This window comes from Nycticebus coucang, chromosome 3 (assembly GCF_027406575.1).
Source record: "Nycticebus coucang isolate mNycCou1 chromosome 3, mNycCou1.pri, whole genome shotgun sequence".
In the NCBI taxonomy this organism is placed as follows: Eukaryota; Metazoa; Chordata; class Mammalia; order Primates; family Lorisidae; genus Nycticebus; species Nycticebus coucang.
In genome coordinates this window covers 75056900-75074734 of record NC_069782.1, presented here as the reverse complement: position 1 = coordinate 75074734, position 17835 = coordinate 75056900, and the positions used below count along the sequence as shown (strand labels likewise).

At 42.6% G+C, this 17835-nt stretch overlaps 1 long non-coding RNA gene across 2 annotated transcripts in view; it reads right to left on the bottom strand.

The window, feature by feature from the left end:
- LOC128581630 (uncharacterized) overlaps positions 1-17007 on the bottom strand; it is a 31098-nt gene extending 14091 nt beyond the window's left edge. Inside the window, exon 1 of one of the 2 annotated variants that reach the window (XR_008378893.1) lies at positions 15379-17007. This is a non-coding gene — a long non-coding RNA (uncharacterized LOC128581630). Of the gene's footprint in view, positions 1-2867; positions 2992-15378 lie in introns of those variants that run through there. The other variant, XR_008378892.1, reaches the window with a different exon arrangement.
- Between the last annotated feature and the right edge of the window lie 828 nt (positions 17008-17835).

Below are 17835 nucleotides of genomic sequence, written 5' to 3'. Positions count from 1 at the left end.
AGTTCTGAGGAGACATCATTGTCATGGGCAACATTCTAATGTAAGGAGCACAAGAACAAGAAATGACTTAGAGCCAAGATTCCTATTCTGTTCTTACTATATAAAGACTGAGGTGCCATCTACATGAGAACTTCAAGAAAGCAGTTGGCTGTGTGTTTCTGGACCTGAGAAGAAAGTTCTAGGAGATTTCAACGTCCATGTTAGCTGAACTCAGTTCACTGACACCTGGGTCCTGAAGGAGGTGGTCAGAAGAGAAGCCTTGTCCAAAGGGAGATGGCCCAGAACTGAGCCACAGTTTACCCACTGAGGACAGTGATCCAGGAAGGAAACAGGAGAGAGAAGCAATTCAGAGGCCAGATGTCATCTGTGGCCATTGCTTCAGGTCCCAGCAGAAAACAGTGCATGAAAAAAAAAATACATAGAACAAGCATAAGCACCATACTATCTGGCACAGAATGAGCCAGAATGTCAAAGGGGGAGATGAGGGAGCAACTCCCAGACTACCAGCTCTGAGCCCAAAGCCACACCTGTGAATAAGAATGAGGACCCCAACCCAAGATAATGCAGTGAAATTGCTCTGTCAACCTCCAAAGGAGTCAGGCTTCACCTGGATCAAAGGCATATGAGCCCCAGGTGGTTCTGCCTGACACTGAACAGGCCAGTGGACAGGCACTCCCTTCTACTCAGGATTGGCTTATTTCCAGGCCCCCAGTTTTTTAAAGCAAAACAATGACAATTTTCTGTCCATGTCATTTCCTAGGAACACTCACAGGACAAAGTCTGAGCTACAGTAAACAGCATGGGAGCCAAAGCTCTCTGGCTCCAGCAATCGCATGAGGCATGACTCATTTAGAACATTCTCTTTCTAAAGAGGGAAAGCAGGTTCAACAAGGGCTCGCACACAGTTGTCTTCCTGTGGCAAACAAAACTCAAGCCAGCCCAGCCCAGCAGGCCAGACTCAGGAGAGCTCCTGATCCAAGCCACATGTGGGCTACATGCAACTCTGTGATAGGAATTTTGTGGATGATGATGATGGTGATTGTGATAATGGTAATGATGATAACAGTGATGGTAATGATGGTTATGGTGGTGATGGTGACAATGGTGATGGTAGTAGTACTGACAGTATGGTAGTAGACAATGGTGATGGTAGTAGTACTGACAGTATGGTGGTTATGGTGATAGTTATGGTGGTGATGGTGATGATAGTAATGGTGGTGATGGTAATGATGGTGATGGCGGTGATGGTGGTGATGGTGGTGTTGGTGATTATGGTTATGGTGGTGATGGTGGTGATGGTGATGGCGATAGTGATTATGGTTATGGTGGTGATGGTGATGATGGTGATGATGATGTAATTCTCCTCCAGAATTGCCAAAACACCCAGAAAAGTCTTCTCTGGAAGCAATATTGTCATGGTAAAGTGGGTCAGGAAGTCTTTTAGTGCTCATAGGGCTGGGGGAGCATGGGAAGGTACCTTTAAGGATGAAGCACAGTGAGCCCTAGGAAGAGCCAACACAGAGATCACAGCCTGACAAAGACCAAGAGTTAGGGGTTGGGGCAGGCCCCAGCTGCAGGACATAGAGAGGAGGCAGTGGGGAGTGAGGGGGAAGAACCATGATTTGGCACCCAGGGAAGCCAGGTTGGGCAGCAGTGGATCTTCTGAGCTTGGCAATTATACCCAAGGAGAGGATAAGTGTTGAGCAAATCGTTTACTGGCCATGTAGGGTCTGTCAGCCAGGCCCACCTAAAATCACAATCTACATTCTTCCCAGGGTACAATAAAGCCCTCAGTCTGTCTACACTTTTTTTTTCTTTTTTTGCAGTTTTTCTTGGCCAGGGCCTGGCTTGAACCCGCCACCTCCGACATATGGGGCCAGTGCCCTACTCCTTAAGCCACAGGCACCACCCTGCCTATACTTTCTTTACTGTGGTTTCTATCACTTTCTGATTTGCTCTATAATTTGTGGGTTATGTCAGTATTCCTGAGCTGCTCCCCAATTCCCCCCAATTAGAATATGCACCAGCTCCAGGAGGGCAGGGAACTTTCTCCTGCTCCCTGATCTATACCAAGCACCTAGAGCAGTTCCTGGCACATAGTAAGTGTTCCCAGTATTTATTGAATGCAGAAGCAAATCAATGGCAGGTAGAGTCACTCATCAGGGTTGGACTAAGCTGGACCAGCTGGTGGTCTGCACCATCCACTCCCCCATTATTCTTTGGATAATCCTTGCAGTTCTTCCTGCAGAGTCACAGACGCAGCCCCTCTGTTCAGACATGGCACTCCCTTCGCCACTGATTGGAACCAGATGGAATCTTGCCTATAATATGACTGAGTACTCATTTCAGTAAAGTAAATGAATTACCCAAATGTAGTCATTATAATCTATCTTCATCTTTGTGACATACTTGGCAAGTTGTTATAAACCAGGACAAAGGGAAAAGTGAGTAAATTCACATTCATTGAAAACTGAAAGTGAATTTACAGATCTCTCAGCTCTGCCCACAGGACCCAGATACGGAGCAATTGTCATCTCTATTGAGCTATTACAACTGAACAATGAGCTCTTCTATCCATGTATCAAGATTTAGTCTTAACACGTGGCAACCCAGCTATGGGAGCTGTCTGATAATTCATAATTTCATCCTAGGACATCAGATTTTAAAAGACCTTTAAGGTCATCTAAACAAATTCCATCTGCTTGAAACCAGCACCAGTAAATCTCCACTACCACTCTCCCGAGCCTGTGCTAAAGCCCAGCTTGCAGAACTCACCCCACTCAAACAACAGTCCCACACACAAAATGGATTAGCCACTCCTGGAAGCTGAGTCAGTCCTAAAGAGTCTAAGAGCTTTAGAAACCTACCTAGGCATGACAAGTAACTCGCAGAACCAATACTTGAACAGAAGAGTGTCTGACTTTGACCCAGTATTCTTCACCATCAAGTCCATCAGCTCTGAATCCTGGAGGCAATTGTCAATGTAGGGGATTGGCGATTCCTACATCCACAACACCTGGACTCACCAAGCAATCGTAAGGGCCTTAAATGCAAGAAGAACAGACATTATTGCTTCCCCATATGATGTTAACAGGAAGTACATATTATTCATATAAAGTATTCTTGCCAAAAAAAAAAAATCTGAGTTTAATGAAGACTTGGATATGACCACAAGTTTGCAAAAAGCATGGAAAATTAAAAAAAAAAAAAAGTTCTCCAATGAGAAGATAGCTAAATCCAGGAGACAATACCCTCTACGGAACAATGACCCATGATACCGTTTCTTTAACAAATAAATAGATACCTTTTTTAAAAAGAGAGAGAAGTAGTACATATTAAAAGAGACCTAATGTGCACCTGTCTGTATCCTAAGTTCAGCAAAGAACCTACAAGAGGACAATTTTTATGTATATTTTAATGTGGAGTACTGGAGTACTACTCATTGTTGCATAAGATATAAAAATAATACAATGATCGTGCTTTTAAAAATACATTTTCTCTTAGAGATATATACTGAGGTGTTTAGGGGTAAAATATGATATCTAGAATTTGTTTCAAAATACTCCAGGTGGGGGGAAGAGGTTAAATGAAATAAGAATGGCTAAACACTGGTAATTTTTGAAGCTAGGAGATGAATAAGTGAGGTTTCATTATATTACTTGTTTTACTTCTGCATATATTTAAAATGGTTCATAAGAGAGTTAAATGTAAAGAGAAGTAATGACGCCAGGGATAGAATCTTAGGCCCCAAAGCAACACCATACTTGTGGAAATGGGCAAACTCTGCCTTTAAAGAGCTTTCCCATTACAGGAGGTAAGGTTGCCAACTTAGAGCAACCCCAGCATGTTTACCACAGAAACCCAAAGGAAAATGACTAAGAGCTAAAACCATCTTGAATTTAAGAAAAGATCTATATTTAAAAAAAAAATAGAAAAACATTCAAATACACATAATGAACTGGGGAAAATATTTCTAAAGTACATGTCAGAAAAATCTTAACATTATCATTAAATTTAAAATCATTTAAGTTTATAAGAAAAAATAGAATATTCCTTCTAAATGGGCAAAAGATAGAAGCAGAAAGTTTGGTGGGGGGAGAAAAGCATACAGATAGCTTGTGTAAAGGGAAAAACAAGAGAACAGTTTCACGTGTCCTAAAGTCAGCAAATATTTAAAAAGCACACCGAGATGGCATCACTGGCTAGCTTAACAAACTCATCAACAGCCATGGGCTAGTCCTCCTGTGGGTGGTAGTTCAGGGGGATGGTTTTTCCCCTACACTGCTGAGGTGTGTAAATTGGTTCATACTTCCTATTTATATGCAGTAAAAAAAGCTGCAATAATGCCCCTTTCCCTTTGGAGATTCTCTTGCAGATATCTCTGCCCCTACTCTTAAGGCTTGCTTTTCTTCTCATCCTGTGGGCTAAAAGTTTGCTCCTAAGTCTACAGCTACTGAAAAACTGGAATAGATCTAGAAGACAAGTTGTTTATTTTTGCTATTATGTATAAGTCACCTATTAAAAACCTGCTTCACTCAATACTATTTCATACATAACACTAAAATAATAGTTTTCCTCAGTCACATCCTCCCTTGAGTCTCAGAATCTTAATTTGTACAGTGAACCCACTGGGACGGTTTTGGAAAATACACCCATTGGCCAACACTTTGAGTTCTAGTCCAAAGTGGAAAGTGTTCTCTTGTGTGATCCAAGATGTAAATAAAGGTAGAGCCAGGGCCCCTAAGATGTATTCTTGGATTTTCCAGAAGGTTGATTTTTCTCCAGCCTTAGCTTGCTGTGGGATTGACATTGTGGATTAACTTCCCTAGAGGGAAATTTACCAGAAGTTGAGAGCCCATGTACTGAGGGGTGCATTGCCCACATCCCCCAAGGACAGTGAGTCTGTGCAGTAGGGAACTGCCCCAGTCTCCTGCCCTAGAGTAGGGGGCCTGTTGGGAGTGTAGTCACAATAGAGAACAAAGCAGCCCTGTGGAACCACAGTCTGAAGACCTGAAGCTCCTGGTCCCTGGAGGAGCAGATCCATGGTCCTGAACCCTTCACTGCTCAGCCCTACAGTAAGGCCAGGGACATGTATGAACTGTACTGAAGAAGACCAACAGTAAACAGAACGAGTGCGACTATGAGCTGGCTCCAACAGTGAATGCCGAGGACACACGTTGGCTTTATCCTGATTAAAATCTGAATGGAATGCTGCAGAATTTCCAGAAACATGAGGCATTGATTGGTCAACAGAGGAGGAAATACTGATGTTGATTTTCACAATGGGAACAGAGACATCTGTCCTCGCAACCCCACCCTCCTTTTTCATACTTGGAAAATCGGACATTAAAAAAAAAAAAAAAAAAAGGCAGACCAAAGAAGAAATAGAACATGACAGCCAGAGAGAAGACCATAGCAATAAAATCCTGGATCCAGTTCTGGGCCCTGGTACTCAGCATGTCTTGCAATTTGGCAGAGTAGTTATCAGGATCTGTTAACAGATCGATGAGTACTTGGGTAAAGAAAGCACGTGATCTGAAGAGCTGGGCTGACTTTGCTCACCCAGATTGCTCAACTTACTTCAGGTTAATCAATATTTGATACAATGTTGAAACTTCTTTTCTTTATTTCCAATTCCAAAGCCTATTTTTAAAATATGCTCATTATCAGTTAATGCACACAACTGATTTTGTTAACATATGTATGAATCTATGTCTGAAGAGCTAAAATTTACCATTAAATTCATGCCCCTTTCCCTTTGGAGATTCTCTTGTGGATATTCTGGCCCTGCTCGTAGGGCTTTTCTTCTCATCTTGTGGGCTAAAAGTTTGCACTTAAGTCTACAGCTACTGAAAAACGAATAGATCTAGAAGACAAGTTGTTTATTTTTGCTACTATAAACCTACTAAAACCTACTAAAAACCTACTTCTTCACTCAATACCGTTTTGTACGTAACACTAAAATTACAGTTTTCTAAATTACTACTAAAATTACTAAATTAACAAATAGGCATACAGTCTCTTTAATATAAGGATATGTCATGCTTAAAACCCTGCTTGTTCACTAAGCACTATCTTATACACATTAAAAAAAAATCTAAGAAAATAGCTAACAATTAATATTGGAATAAGTTATGGTCAACCTATGCCAATGAATGGAGCAGTAGCCATACTTACTATGCAAACTAACCTGACAATGACTCTGGAAAAGTTTCTGGGAGGAAAACATATCGTATATACACACATATGTATTTATGTGTTATATCTATAAAGATTCTTTCTAGAGAAACTTGGAAATGTGTGGTCATCACATGATCATGCCACTTGTGTGTGCTGATTTAACTCCTGAATCTCTGTCATTACATGGGGGCTGTTTGGGTTTTGCTCTCATAGTACAGAAAAGCTCTTAATTATTAAATCTGTGCATAATAAAATGCAAACAAAACAATTATTCAACTATTTTCCTTCAAACGGACACTCACGTTTCTCAAATTCTGTCAAAGTTGTTTTAACAAAATCTTTCCTATCAAAATGATCTGCAAAGAATTAACATGGTGATCCCTTCAACTTTGGTTTTCCAAAATCCCTGCTCGTTTTCTCTTTGAAATCCAAAATTACTAATACACCATACGTGCCTTTCTCCAGAAAGCTCTAGTGGCCAAGCAGAAGTGTTTCCTTTCAGATCCAGGAAATGGTATTTTATGATTAAATTAGTTTGAGCAACACAGCTCTGTGTGTTTTCTACTGAAGAGCTGTGATTTTCTAGCAGATGGCCTCAACATTTTTATACTGAGGCAAATTTTACTTTTCCAATCTCAGTTAAAAATCTTTAAAGTGTTTGCTTTGGAAGGAATTGCTACACAATGGGAAAAGAACCATATGCACTACCTTATCATTTAGGGAAAATATTCCATTAAAAAACTGGATTTCATTATGGCCTGTTTTGTGTACCCCAGCTGCAGATTTGGTTGCTGCACACATTATAAGGGCACCAAGTGTCTGCTTTTCGTTACCCTCGCTGAACGCCCGGTGCTCTGAATTCCAGCCCCCTACATCTGTGTGCACGCACGCTGTGATTCATTACAATAGCAGGAATTTGCTGCTGTTATGATTGAGATAAATTAGCTTTGTGGTCTGGACAGCCATTTTGATAGCCATGGCTCCACCTCAAATGTGATGCCTTGTCTGAAGTCATCTGTAATACATTCTGGTCAAAGAAGCAAACACAGAGATGCTATATTTTCTTAGGAATTTTTTCAAAAAGTACTTATGTGGTCCTGGAATTTAATTATTCATAACGTTTTCCTACATTAACTCGTTTAATCCTTGTTAACATCCTTAGGAGTTAAAGCTTTCTCTTATCTGTCTTAGATTTAACAAGGGATTGCTATCATCAATTCAGTGACTCGCCCACAGCAAGCTGGGGCCACGCTGGTATATAGCTCAGCCTGACCTCAGATCAGTAACCTGGCTCTAAATGGCTGTTATGTTACACTGTCCCCCAGCCACGTTGGCTCCAGGGAAGGTCTGGAAGCCCCCACCATTCATTTCTATAGTGTCTCATGAAGAGGGGAAGAAACAGACTCAGTTATCCATACTCTTCCCAACCCACCTGCCTATACCTCGGACTGGGTCCATCACTGGCCATGGGATATACTGGTCTCTCTGCAAGCTGAGGGGAGGCAGCCAACCCAGGGGTTTCTACCGAGTCACCTCCTTCTAGAGATGGCGTCTGTGACTTCTCTCTCTCTCCCTTTTTCTATTATATAGTTCCACAACAGAGAATTTTAATATTTTCCTTTCTATAATGTTTACTTTAAAAAATATTGTTTATCTGAAATTCAAATTTAACTGGGCATTCCAAACCTTTATTTGCTTAACTAAGTGCTAACCAATAAAGAATGCTGCTGGACTCCTTAAATAACAGGAAACAGTCACAAATGTAGCGGGTCCAGACACTGCTATTCCCTGCTCCTCCCCAGCATGCCCTTCCCTGGCACCCAGCAGCATGTCCAGCCCATGACCGCTGCTCACATGACCTCAGACTATGCTCAGCTCTTTGCTGCCATCAGTCTCAGCTCAGATGTTCCCTTGCCTTGAGGCTTTCTTCAACCACCTTGTCTTGTCCATCCTATATTTTTATTGATGGTCTCCAAGGCCTGACTACAGTTACTCAACGTGTGTGTTTGGTTGTGCTGAGTCCCACCTGATTACAAAGCAGGAATCTAGACCACCTTGGACCCTGGGGTAGCCCCATCTAGCTCACAGTTGACTTCCCGTTAGCAACTGCGTGAATGAATGAACCCTCCAGGGAAGCAGGAACATTCCATGATACACTAAAGAGGTTTCTGACACATGTCATCTAGCAAGTCAGAGTGCCAGTGGTCTTACCAGCTAGGCCTTCTATGTGCAAAATGCACCCAGGCACAGCAAAGACCATCTTGGACAGCACACTAACACTGCACATCATCCTTCCTTTTGACTCCAGGGCCACGTAGCTCACTCCTCTGTCACTTACCACTGTTGTCTTGCAGTCCCCTGCATAGCTCCCAGGCCAACTGAGTTCACATAGAGCAGAGATAACTTCCTGGGTCCCCTAGCCATGTAAAGAGAGCACCCATGAAATGCTAAATCCACAGTGGTAGGCGGTATGTACAGTGCTCACACGTTCAGATGTGCCCTGGAATCTCTGAATAGTCCAGGCTACCTGGACTGAGGTCACAGCAGGTGGGGACCTCAGCATACACTGCACAGACTCATGTAGATACGGCCAGTCTGGTGGAGGCACTCATCCTGGCAAGGTCTGGCTGTCATAAGCCAGTTGGGAGAGCAGGAAGCAAGAGCTAGAGTTGTAGTTTCCACCCAAGGTGAAGCCCAGAGTTTGACAACAGAACAGAAGAATAAACAAAAGTGATGCAGGGGCTGAATTCCGCTTGTTTCGTGCTCCTCTCGGACAATGCTTTTCAACCGGTGTGCTGCAGCTCACGGGTGTGCCATGAGAGGACCCTAGGTGTGCCGCAAAAACTTTTAAAGATCATCAATTAAATTATTTTCAAAAGAAGTTCAAAGCACACTAAGTATATTCTTTTTTTTTTACTTTTTCTTATTGACAGAATTTACGGTGCCACAGAAATTTAACTATAGGTTCAAGTATGCCGGGAAATTAAAAAAAGTTTGAAAAACATGCCCTAAAAGAATGAAATAGAATAAAAGGAGAAAGACTTTGAGAAAAGGAACTGATCAAAATAGTATAAACCAAGACACTTTCAGCGGCCTGAATTCTCTTCCCTTGGTGAAGACACATGTCCTTTTTCTGGATGCAGTTAAACATGAGCAGACAAGAAACCTAGGGAAGAAATTCAGGCATGTCTGACGTGCTCTCTTGTGTCCTAGGGTTCTCCAAGTTCACTTGCTGATGATATTGCTGCAGTAACTGAATAGTCAGCATTCTCCAGAGAAACCGAGCTATATAGATAGGTAGGGGTGTGTGTGTGTGTGTGTGTGTACACGCACACACATAGATACAGAGAGAAAGAGAAGTATTATGGGAATTGGCTCACATGACTGTGAAGGCTAAGAAGTCCCACAATCTGCCATATACAAGCTGGAGGTCCAGGAGAGCTGCCCAGCCCAAACCTGGAAGCCTGAGAATAGTGGAAGCTGATGCTATAGATCCAAGCCCAAGTCTGAAGGCCTGAGGACTAGGAGTGCTGATATCTAAAAGCAAGAAAAGGGTGTCCTGGCTCAAGAAGGGGAAAGACAATTTGCCCTTTCTCTGCCTTTGTGTTCTATTCAGGCCCTCAACAGATCAGATGGTGGCCATTGACAGGGTGAGGATGAAACTTTTTTATTCAGTCTGCTGATCCAAATGCTAATCTCTCCTCTAGAAACATCCTCACAGACACACCCAACATGGACGTGTCTGTCACCAGCTCTCTGAGTATCCCCTACTCCAGTCAAGTCACCATGTAAAATCAACCATCACAGACGGGTAAGGACATACTAGGTAGTTCCCTTAATATTTATCAATTAATTTGCAAAAGAGCAAGAACATAGATCCTTAATCTTTCTTGGGATCAAAATCTTTATTCGGTGACACTGTCCGTAGTGAGAAAACATTATCCCATAATCTGTCCCCTCCATTGACTCAATTTCTCACACTTCTGTCCTCCGCCCTTGCCATCTGACATCTCTATAATGAGAAATCATTACCTTGCAGCACATATCCACCCAATGGAGAAATCCACAGGAGTGGGAGAAGGGGATGGAACTCATTGCTCCACAGTTCTTCTCCCTGGAGGCCACCCAGGCTCGTCACATGCCCCTCTGTGGTCAAATTCCATTCTGGTGACACACATTTGGAAGGACATGTTCATTTAAGCACAACAAAACTGAATCTCATCTCCACATCTGGAGCTAAGAAAATTACCTTAATTAAGCACGGCAGAATCCAGATTTATTGCTCATCACAGAGCAAAGACCAAACCTGATATCCCAGAAAAGCCATTTTCCACTGATGCTTGTACTCTTGTCCACCTATGGCCTTCAGATGCACAAACTCAAGGAGAAGAAATGTGTTCCCTGTCAACGTGGTAAAGAGATTTAGAGTTTAATAAAAAACAGAAGGCCAATACAACTAGTTTAAAAGTGAACACAAAGTCAATAGCTGTTTAGACCACATGTCCTTCCAAGCAAGTAGGATGACTATCTGTCCTCCTCCCTTCCTCCACGGGAAGCGGCTGGTGTTCTCTGTTCTGCCTGAATTTCCTTCTGCTTTGGTATCTTGTTAGGTCATTTTGAGTTGGAGGTAGTACAAACTATTGACTGTGGGAAAATGATGAGAGAAATAAAGCAATAGATCAACAATACATAAAACTGAAGTCCTGAGAAATGAATTGTTTTCCCAGAAAATAGATCCAACGTAGAAGAGAGGAAGCACATGGAATGCCCAAAGCAGAGTGAATGGCCCAATTGTGCAACAAGCAATTCAGAAAGGTGGGCGAGGAGGCTGGCCCATTAGCAGGCTCTCAGGTTGGGCCAGAATTCCCTGTCAGTCATTTATTTTAAACACTACTAATAAAATGCTGAGATTCTCATTGCTCAGAAAAGAAAGTGCCCTTTATAAAGAAATACTCCAAGGATGCTGTGGATCTTTACTGCACTCACCATGACCGTGACTTTTCTTTGGCTTGCTTCCTTTGTTTTAACCTGGAGATCACCACCACCACAGCCATCCCTCATGCAAAGGCCCTACTCCTGGCTGCTATTCAAGGTTCCAGAGCCCTACATTCCCAGAACTTACTTGGAGGGCCCCACTTGTCTTCTGGACATCTCCAATGGGTCCCACCAGCCCTCAAATTCTACATGCCCCCAACTCAACACAGAATCTTTTCTCTAAATGTGCTCCTTTCTCTTTCCTCTCTGACCCCATCAATGCCACCTGTGGCCCCAGACAGAAAACTCAGCTGGGCCATCCCGCTGGGCCCTGAATTGCCACAGCTCCAGAGCTGGGGTGCACCCTGTCAGCACTAACCACTGCCCAGCAGTGCCCCTGGGTTGCAGTTCCCCCTGCACTGCAGGGGGACAAGAGCCCATCACCCTTCTCCTCCTTCTAGGTACATGCTCCTGTGCACGGTGGGCTCCTCCCATCCTGCAATCCTCTCCCAGCCTAGCCCAGCTCTGGAAAGGCTCCAGCCTGCCCTGCACTCATGCTGAGACCCCTGATAGCTCACTGAATCTCTGCCATCACTGCACGCTTGTTTGAGTAGCGCCAGCTCTGCCAGCACTGTCCTTGCTCCAAGGGAGATTCCCATATTTGTCCCAAATACCCAATGTCTACCCTCCATGGGTGCCCAGGTCCAGAACTAGCCACATATCTCTTCCCTCCCCAGATCTCTTCCCTCCACAGATCTCATTGAAATCACTGAAAAACATGACAACAATAGCAAATACTTCACAGTATAAAATCAGAAAGATTCTCATCAGAGAATCAGGGAATCAGAGAATCAGGGAATTTCTCACTCTGGGTCAACAGGGAAGGGCTCTGAAGGCACCAGTCCCAACCAAAGAGACTGAAGCACTCTGATAACATCTCCCTGCCCTGATGCACCTGCCCCAAGTAATACCTTCACTGTGTCCCATGGGACGGGTCCCATCCACCTGTCACTCCTTACAAATCTTCTGCCAGCACTCCTGATACTCTGACCCTCACCAAGCCCCCACAGCCCTGGGTGGGGGTGAGGCAGGGGACGGCCTGCAGGGTGAAGGGAACCCTGTCCTTCACACTGGGCACACATGCACACCATCACCCAAGTCCACACCAGGACTGTCCTTCTGCGTGTGAATAATAGATACCCAAATTTGAGGAAAGCTGACTGTTAAAGGAAGCACAACAAGCTGACCAGTGAAATAATTTCCCCATGAGGAAAAGTAAATGGACTTAAAAGATGTAGTTAGTATCCTCAGAGACATTCAAAGGCCACCTGAGGACAAGAAATAAAATGATGCCCCAATGTAAAGCTCACCAGAAAGGCTGAGCAATGGTAAAAACTAAAGGATAATACAAAAATTATCTAGAAAAATGTCAGGAATGAGACCAAATTTATCAGAGATTATTAATACAAGTGGGAATGGATGAAATTGCCTGACTGCAGAACAAAAATTTACAGATTGGGGGAAATCCGAGATTATTTTGCTTGTAAGACAAACAAAAATGATATAAAAAATTGACACTTACATTAGGGTACTCCAGAGAAACAAGGCCAACAGGCTACATATGGGTCCACATCGATACACAGCTGACCCTTAAACTTCACAAATTTAAACTGAATGGGTCCACTTACATACAGATTTTTTCAAGCAAAAGTGGATCATTAATTCAGAATTCTTGGGATGTAAATTCAAACCCATGCACGTAGAGGGCTGGCTTTTTGTATATGCGGTTTCCACGGGTCCAGCTTTGGGACTTGAGTATGCTTGGGTTTTGGTATACTCGTGGGTCCTGGAACCGGCCCCCCACATATTCCAACAGACAACTGTACGTAGGAGGAAACTTATATAGGAACTGGCTCACACAGTATGGAGGCTGAGAAGTCCCACAATCTGCTGTCTGCAAGCTGGAGACCCAGAAAAGCCAGAGGCATGATTTGGTCTCAGTCTAAAGACCTGAGGTCAGGGACAAGGCAAAGATTTATGGTCTAACTCCCAGTCTGAGTCCAAAAACCTGAGAATGAGGGACACCGGTGTCTAAGGACAAGAGAGAATGGATAATCTTAGCTCAAGCTGATATAGCAGATTTGCTTTTCTTAGTATTTTTGTTTTTTTTAAGCTAATTGGATGAGGGTGGATCTTCTTTTTTCATTCCACTCATTTGAATGCTAATCTCTTCTGGAACCACCTCAAACAACAACATGTCATGTCCTCCCAGCTATCTGGGCATCTACGTCCAGTCCAGTTGACAAATAAAATTAGACCTAATTAGGTATCACACCGTGATACCTAATGGTGTGAATTGCATAACTGTATAGATCACTATATGCATTATATAAGTACTATATTGATGAAGAGAAAATAGAAACATCATTATTGTCAGTGTAGAACTCAAGGTGAAACATTAGTGAGAGAGAAGGGGCTCTGTGTTAATCAGAGGAATGGTTCTATTTGCCCACATGCCTGTTCCCCAGTTCTTCATCCCAGTCCTTGGGCCTGAGCTTCAGTGTCCCCCCTGCAGGGAAGACTTCCTGACTATCCCTGCTCAGTACCTTTAACTGGCTGGTCGTTTGTTTCCTTCTTAGCACCAATCAGAATTCTTTTAAATTAGTATTTGTTTATCTGCTTAATTGTTTTTTGTCTCCATAACATAATGTATGACTCATAAAATGCAGGAAGCTTATGGGGGGGTTTTATTTGCCATTGCATTGCTAATGCTTAGCACAGCTCCTGGCACATACAAAGCATTTAGTAAGTATTCTCAAAATGAATACCGAAGCATAATATCACAAATCTTTAGGCACCCAAAAACTCCGAAAGTACCCTACTAAAATATATCTTAAATAAAGGCAAATTTAACAAAGCTACATGACAGGAACAAGAAGAGTCTATTCCAACTTTATTCAACACAGATTCATTTCATTTCTGCATGATCCAGGTCCTATAAGTAGGCGGGGCAAAGCTGAGGATGAAATGGACTAGTCTTGCCTCAAGAAACTTGCATTGAGTTGACTCCAGGACTCAGCTAACACAACTAACCAGCAGACGAGATGTAATACATGAACGTTATGCACGTGGCAATATGAGAAGGTTGTATGTGTATGTTATTATGTTGCAACAGATATTTATTCCATTACATAGCTTAGCAACACTGTGAAAAGTTGATTATGTTTGAGGCTGAAAAACAGCCTGTGGCTCAGTGAGTAAGGCGCCAGCCCCATATACCGAGGGTGTGCAGGTTCAAACCCAGCCCCGGCTGAACTGCAACCAAAAAATAGCCGGGCGTTGTGGCGGGCACCTGCAATCCCAGCTGCTTGGGAGGCTGAGGCAGGAGAATCGTGGAAGCCCAAGAGCTAGAGGTTGCTGTGAGTCCTGTGTACATCATGGCACTCTACTGAAGGCGGTAAGGTGAGACTCTGTCTCTACAAAGAAAAAAAAAAAATAAAACATTTTCTCAAGTGCATACTACGTTCATACTTCATACTACTTTCTCTAACCAAAATGTAATAAAACTAGACACTGATAACAAAGGCAGAGCCAACAACTCTAAGCAGTGGAACATTCAAATAAATCTTGAGCTAACCATAGAAAACAAAATAACAAAATTGAAATTGAATTACAATTGAGGTACCCCAGATGGAAACCTTTTGGAGGTTGGTAAACATAGTATGCAGAGGAAAGCTTACAGAATTCACTGAATTTTTTTAGAAGACAAAATAATAAATGAATTAAGCACTTGACACAAGGATATAGCACAATAATAATAAAATTTAAGCCAAAATAAATAGGAAAAAATGTAAACCCCAATAGTAAAGAAATAAAAGAGGAAGTTACATAATAGAGAAGTAAAATACACAGTTGATTATTTTTAAAAATATAAAATAAAGCAGACAAACCTCCCTCAATCAGGCCAAGAGAAAAAAAGGAGATCAAACACAAACAGTATTAGCAATAAGAAAAGGCATGTAACCACAGACACAGTGGAGACTAAATAATTATGAGAGTACCATGTTTAACTCTGAACAATAAATATGATCATTTAAATGAACTGGGCAATTTTTTAATAAAGCCAACATTTTTTAAAGTCAAAATGAGAGGACTTGAATAGACCAGAGGAGCTCAGACCAGATGCAGCTGGCACCACCAGGACAGCCGAGCCTGGTTCCTTACCTCTGCCCTAGAACTTCTGTCCCTGTAGCTTCTGGCCATCAATTCCAGTCCTCTGATGATGCCTCCAAAATAGACTCTACATGTCCCGGCTTCAGAAAAAAGCTCAGGTAGGTGTCTCTGGTTCTCAGGGTCTGGAGCCTATGACTTTGGTGGGAGATGATTTTTGCATAATAAAGGTGGACAGATGCTGGCATGAATGTGGAGAGAAGGAAACCCTTCTACACTGCTGGTGGGATTGCAAACTAATACAGCCTTTTTGGAGAGAAGTATGGAGAATCCTCAAAGATATAAAAGTAGACCTTCCATTTGATCCTGCAATCTCATTACTAGGTATCTACCCAGAAGAACAAAAATCATTTTACCACAAAGACATTTGCACCAGAATGTTATATGGCTCAATTCATAATTGCCAAGTTGTGGAAGCAACCTAAGTTCCTAACAACCCATGAATGGATCAACAAACTGTGGTATATGGATACCATGGAATACTATTCAACCATTAAAAAATGGAAACTTTACATCTTTTATATTTATCTGGATGAAGATGAAACACATTCTTCTTAGTAAAGTATTGCAAGAATGGAAAAATAAATAGCTGATGTACTCAATACTAATATCAAACCAATACATAAACAATTGCATGCTTGTATACACAATAAAACACAAACATAGTCTAATACGGGAGCAGAGGGGGGAGGCAAGGGGAAGAGGGGAGGGGGAAGGTCAGTTGGCATAAAGAGGGAGGCCATGTGGCAGGATGTCACCTAATGTGCATACTGTGAGGGTGTATAACACACCCCGTAAGTAAGGGGCTCTTTTACAACTGAAACTTTACCCCCGAAGTGAGAACAATGAAACCTAAAAATTTGTACCCTCATATTAATTTGAAATAAAAAGTAATAAAGGTGGGAAAGGCTCTGTCTAAATATAGGATGGAGTTCAGAGACTCATTGACCAAAAAGACAGACACCCTACACATTACCATAAAAAGTAGAGCAGATTTTAATTAACACTTCAGCAACCTCGGTGCCCCGGAAGCTGCAAAACAGACGCTCATCTACCCTTTCATGGAGGATTCACTTCAAAATGTAAATCTCACCTCATTTCATTCAACACTTACTTGCTATGTGCCAAATATGTGCACCTTTGGGATTCCAATGGTTTACTTTTACATCTCCATCTACATACCCCCTCTGGTACCTCAAGGTCAGCAAGCCCCAAAAGTGATCGCTGACTGCTGACTCTCCATTTACCCTATTATAAAGGGAGTAAAAATGGATCATAAGGTTTAAATGGGACTGTGCCAGGAACACGATGAGAGACAACTAAACATTATTTGTCTTTATCATTATTCGTCCTTGTCTCCAACCCGAGCCTCCCAGGACCCCCACCTCATTATAGCCCTGAGAATCCAGCTCCACGTCACCCATTCTGTACAGAGCAGTGTCCCCAGAAAGGTGAAACCCCTGACCCTCTGCATGCCCAGCGCTGCATCAGGCCACCCTGACCTCTCACACCGCCACGCTACCCCTGTCACAGAGCTCCAGTTGCACTTCCCTCTTTTTCTTCCTTGAACACAGAGGATTGCTTGAGGCTAGGAGTTCAAGACCAGCCTGGACATCACAGCAAGGCCCCTTCTCTAGGCAAAAAAAATTTAGAAATTGGGCATAGTAACATGTACCTTTAGTCCTAGTTACTTGGGAGGCTGAGCCGTGAGGAAAGTTTGAGCCTAGGAGTTGGAGGCTTCAGCAAGCTATGATTGTACCACAGAACTCCAGCCTGGATAACACAGCAAGACCTTGTCTCAGAGGAAAAAAAAATCCTGGACACCCTAAAACCATCAGGAACATTTGCATCTGCAGTCCTCTCTGCCTGGAAGGCTCTGCCACCGATCTCTACCCAATCGCCCTGCAGATGTCCTCTCATCTTTCCTGTCCTCTGAAAGAACTTTCCTGATCACCCTAACTGGAACAAAGCTCCCTTCCCATCTCATCCTCACTACTCTCCACTTTTCCTCATCTTATTTTCTTCGTATCTTTAGAATGGTCTGTCTCTCCCCATTAGAATTCAAGCTCAGTGACCTAAGAGATCTTAGCCCCAGCACCTCAATAAATATTTCTTGAATTAAATACATGCAGGGATAGACGGATGAATGAATGAATGCACTCAGGAATTAATAGGCGCTTCAATTATAACACTTAAAATCTGAATGTCTATCCACTTAATGTCAGACCAAATGCTGAAAGACAGAGATGATGTCCTACTGATCCCCAATTTCTAGAGCCTAAAACTACACCACTAGTCTTCTGCTAACTTAACTCACTTCTTTGTTGCTCTGTACTTAAGTGTTCAGCATAATCTCTTCTTACCTTACTGTCTCTACTTCCCCTATGGCAAGTTAAAGATGGGCTTCTTTGACATGATTCCCATTAAGGAGTGAGCTCTGATTTCCTTCTC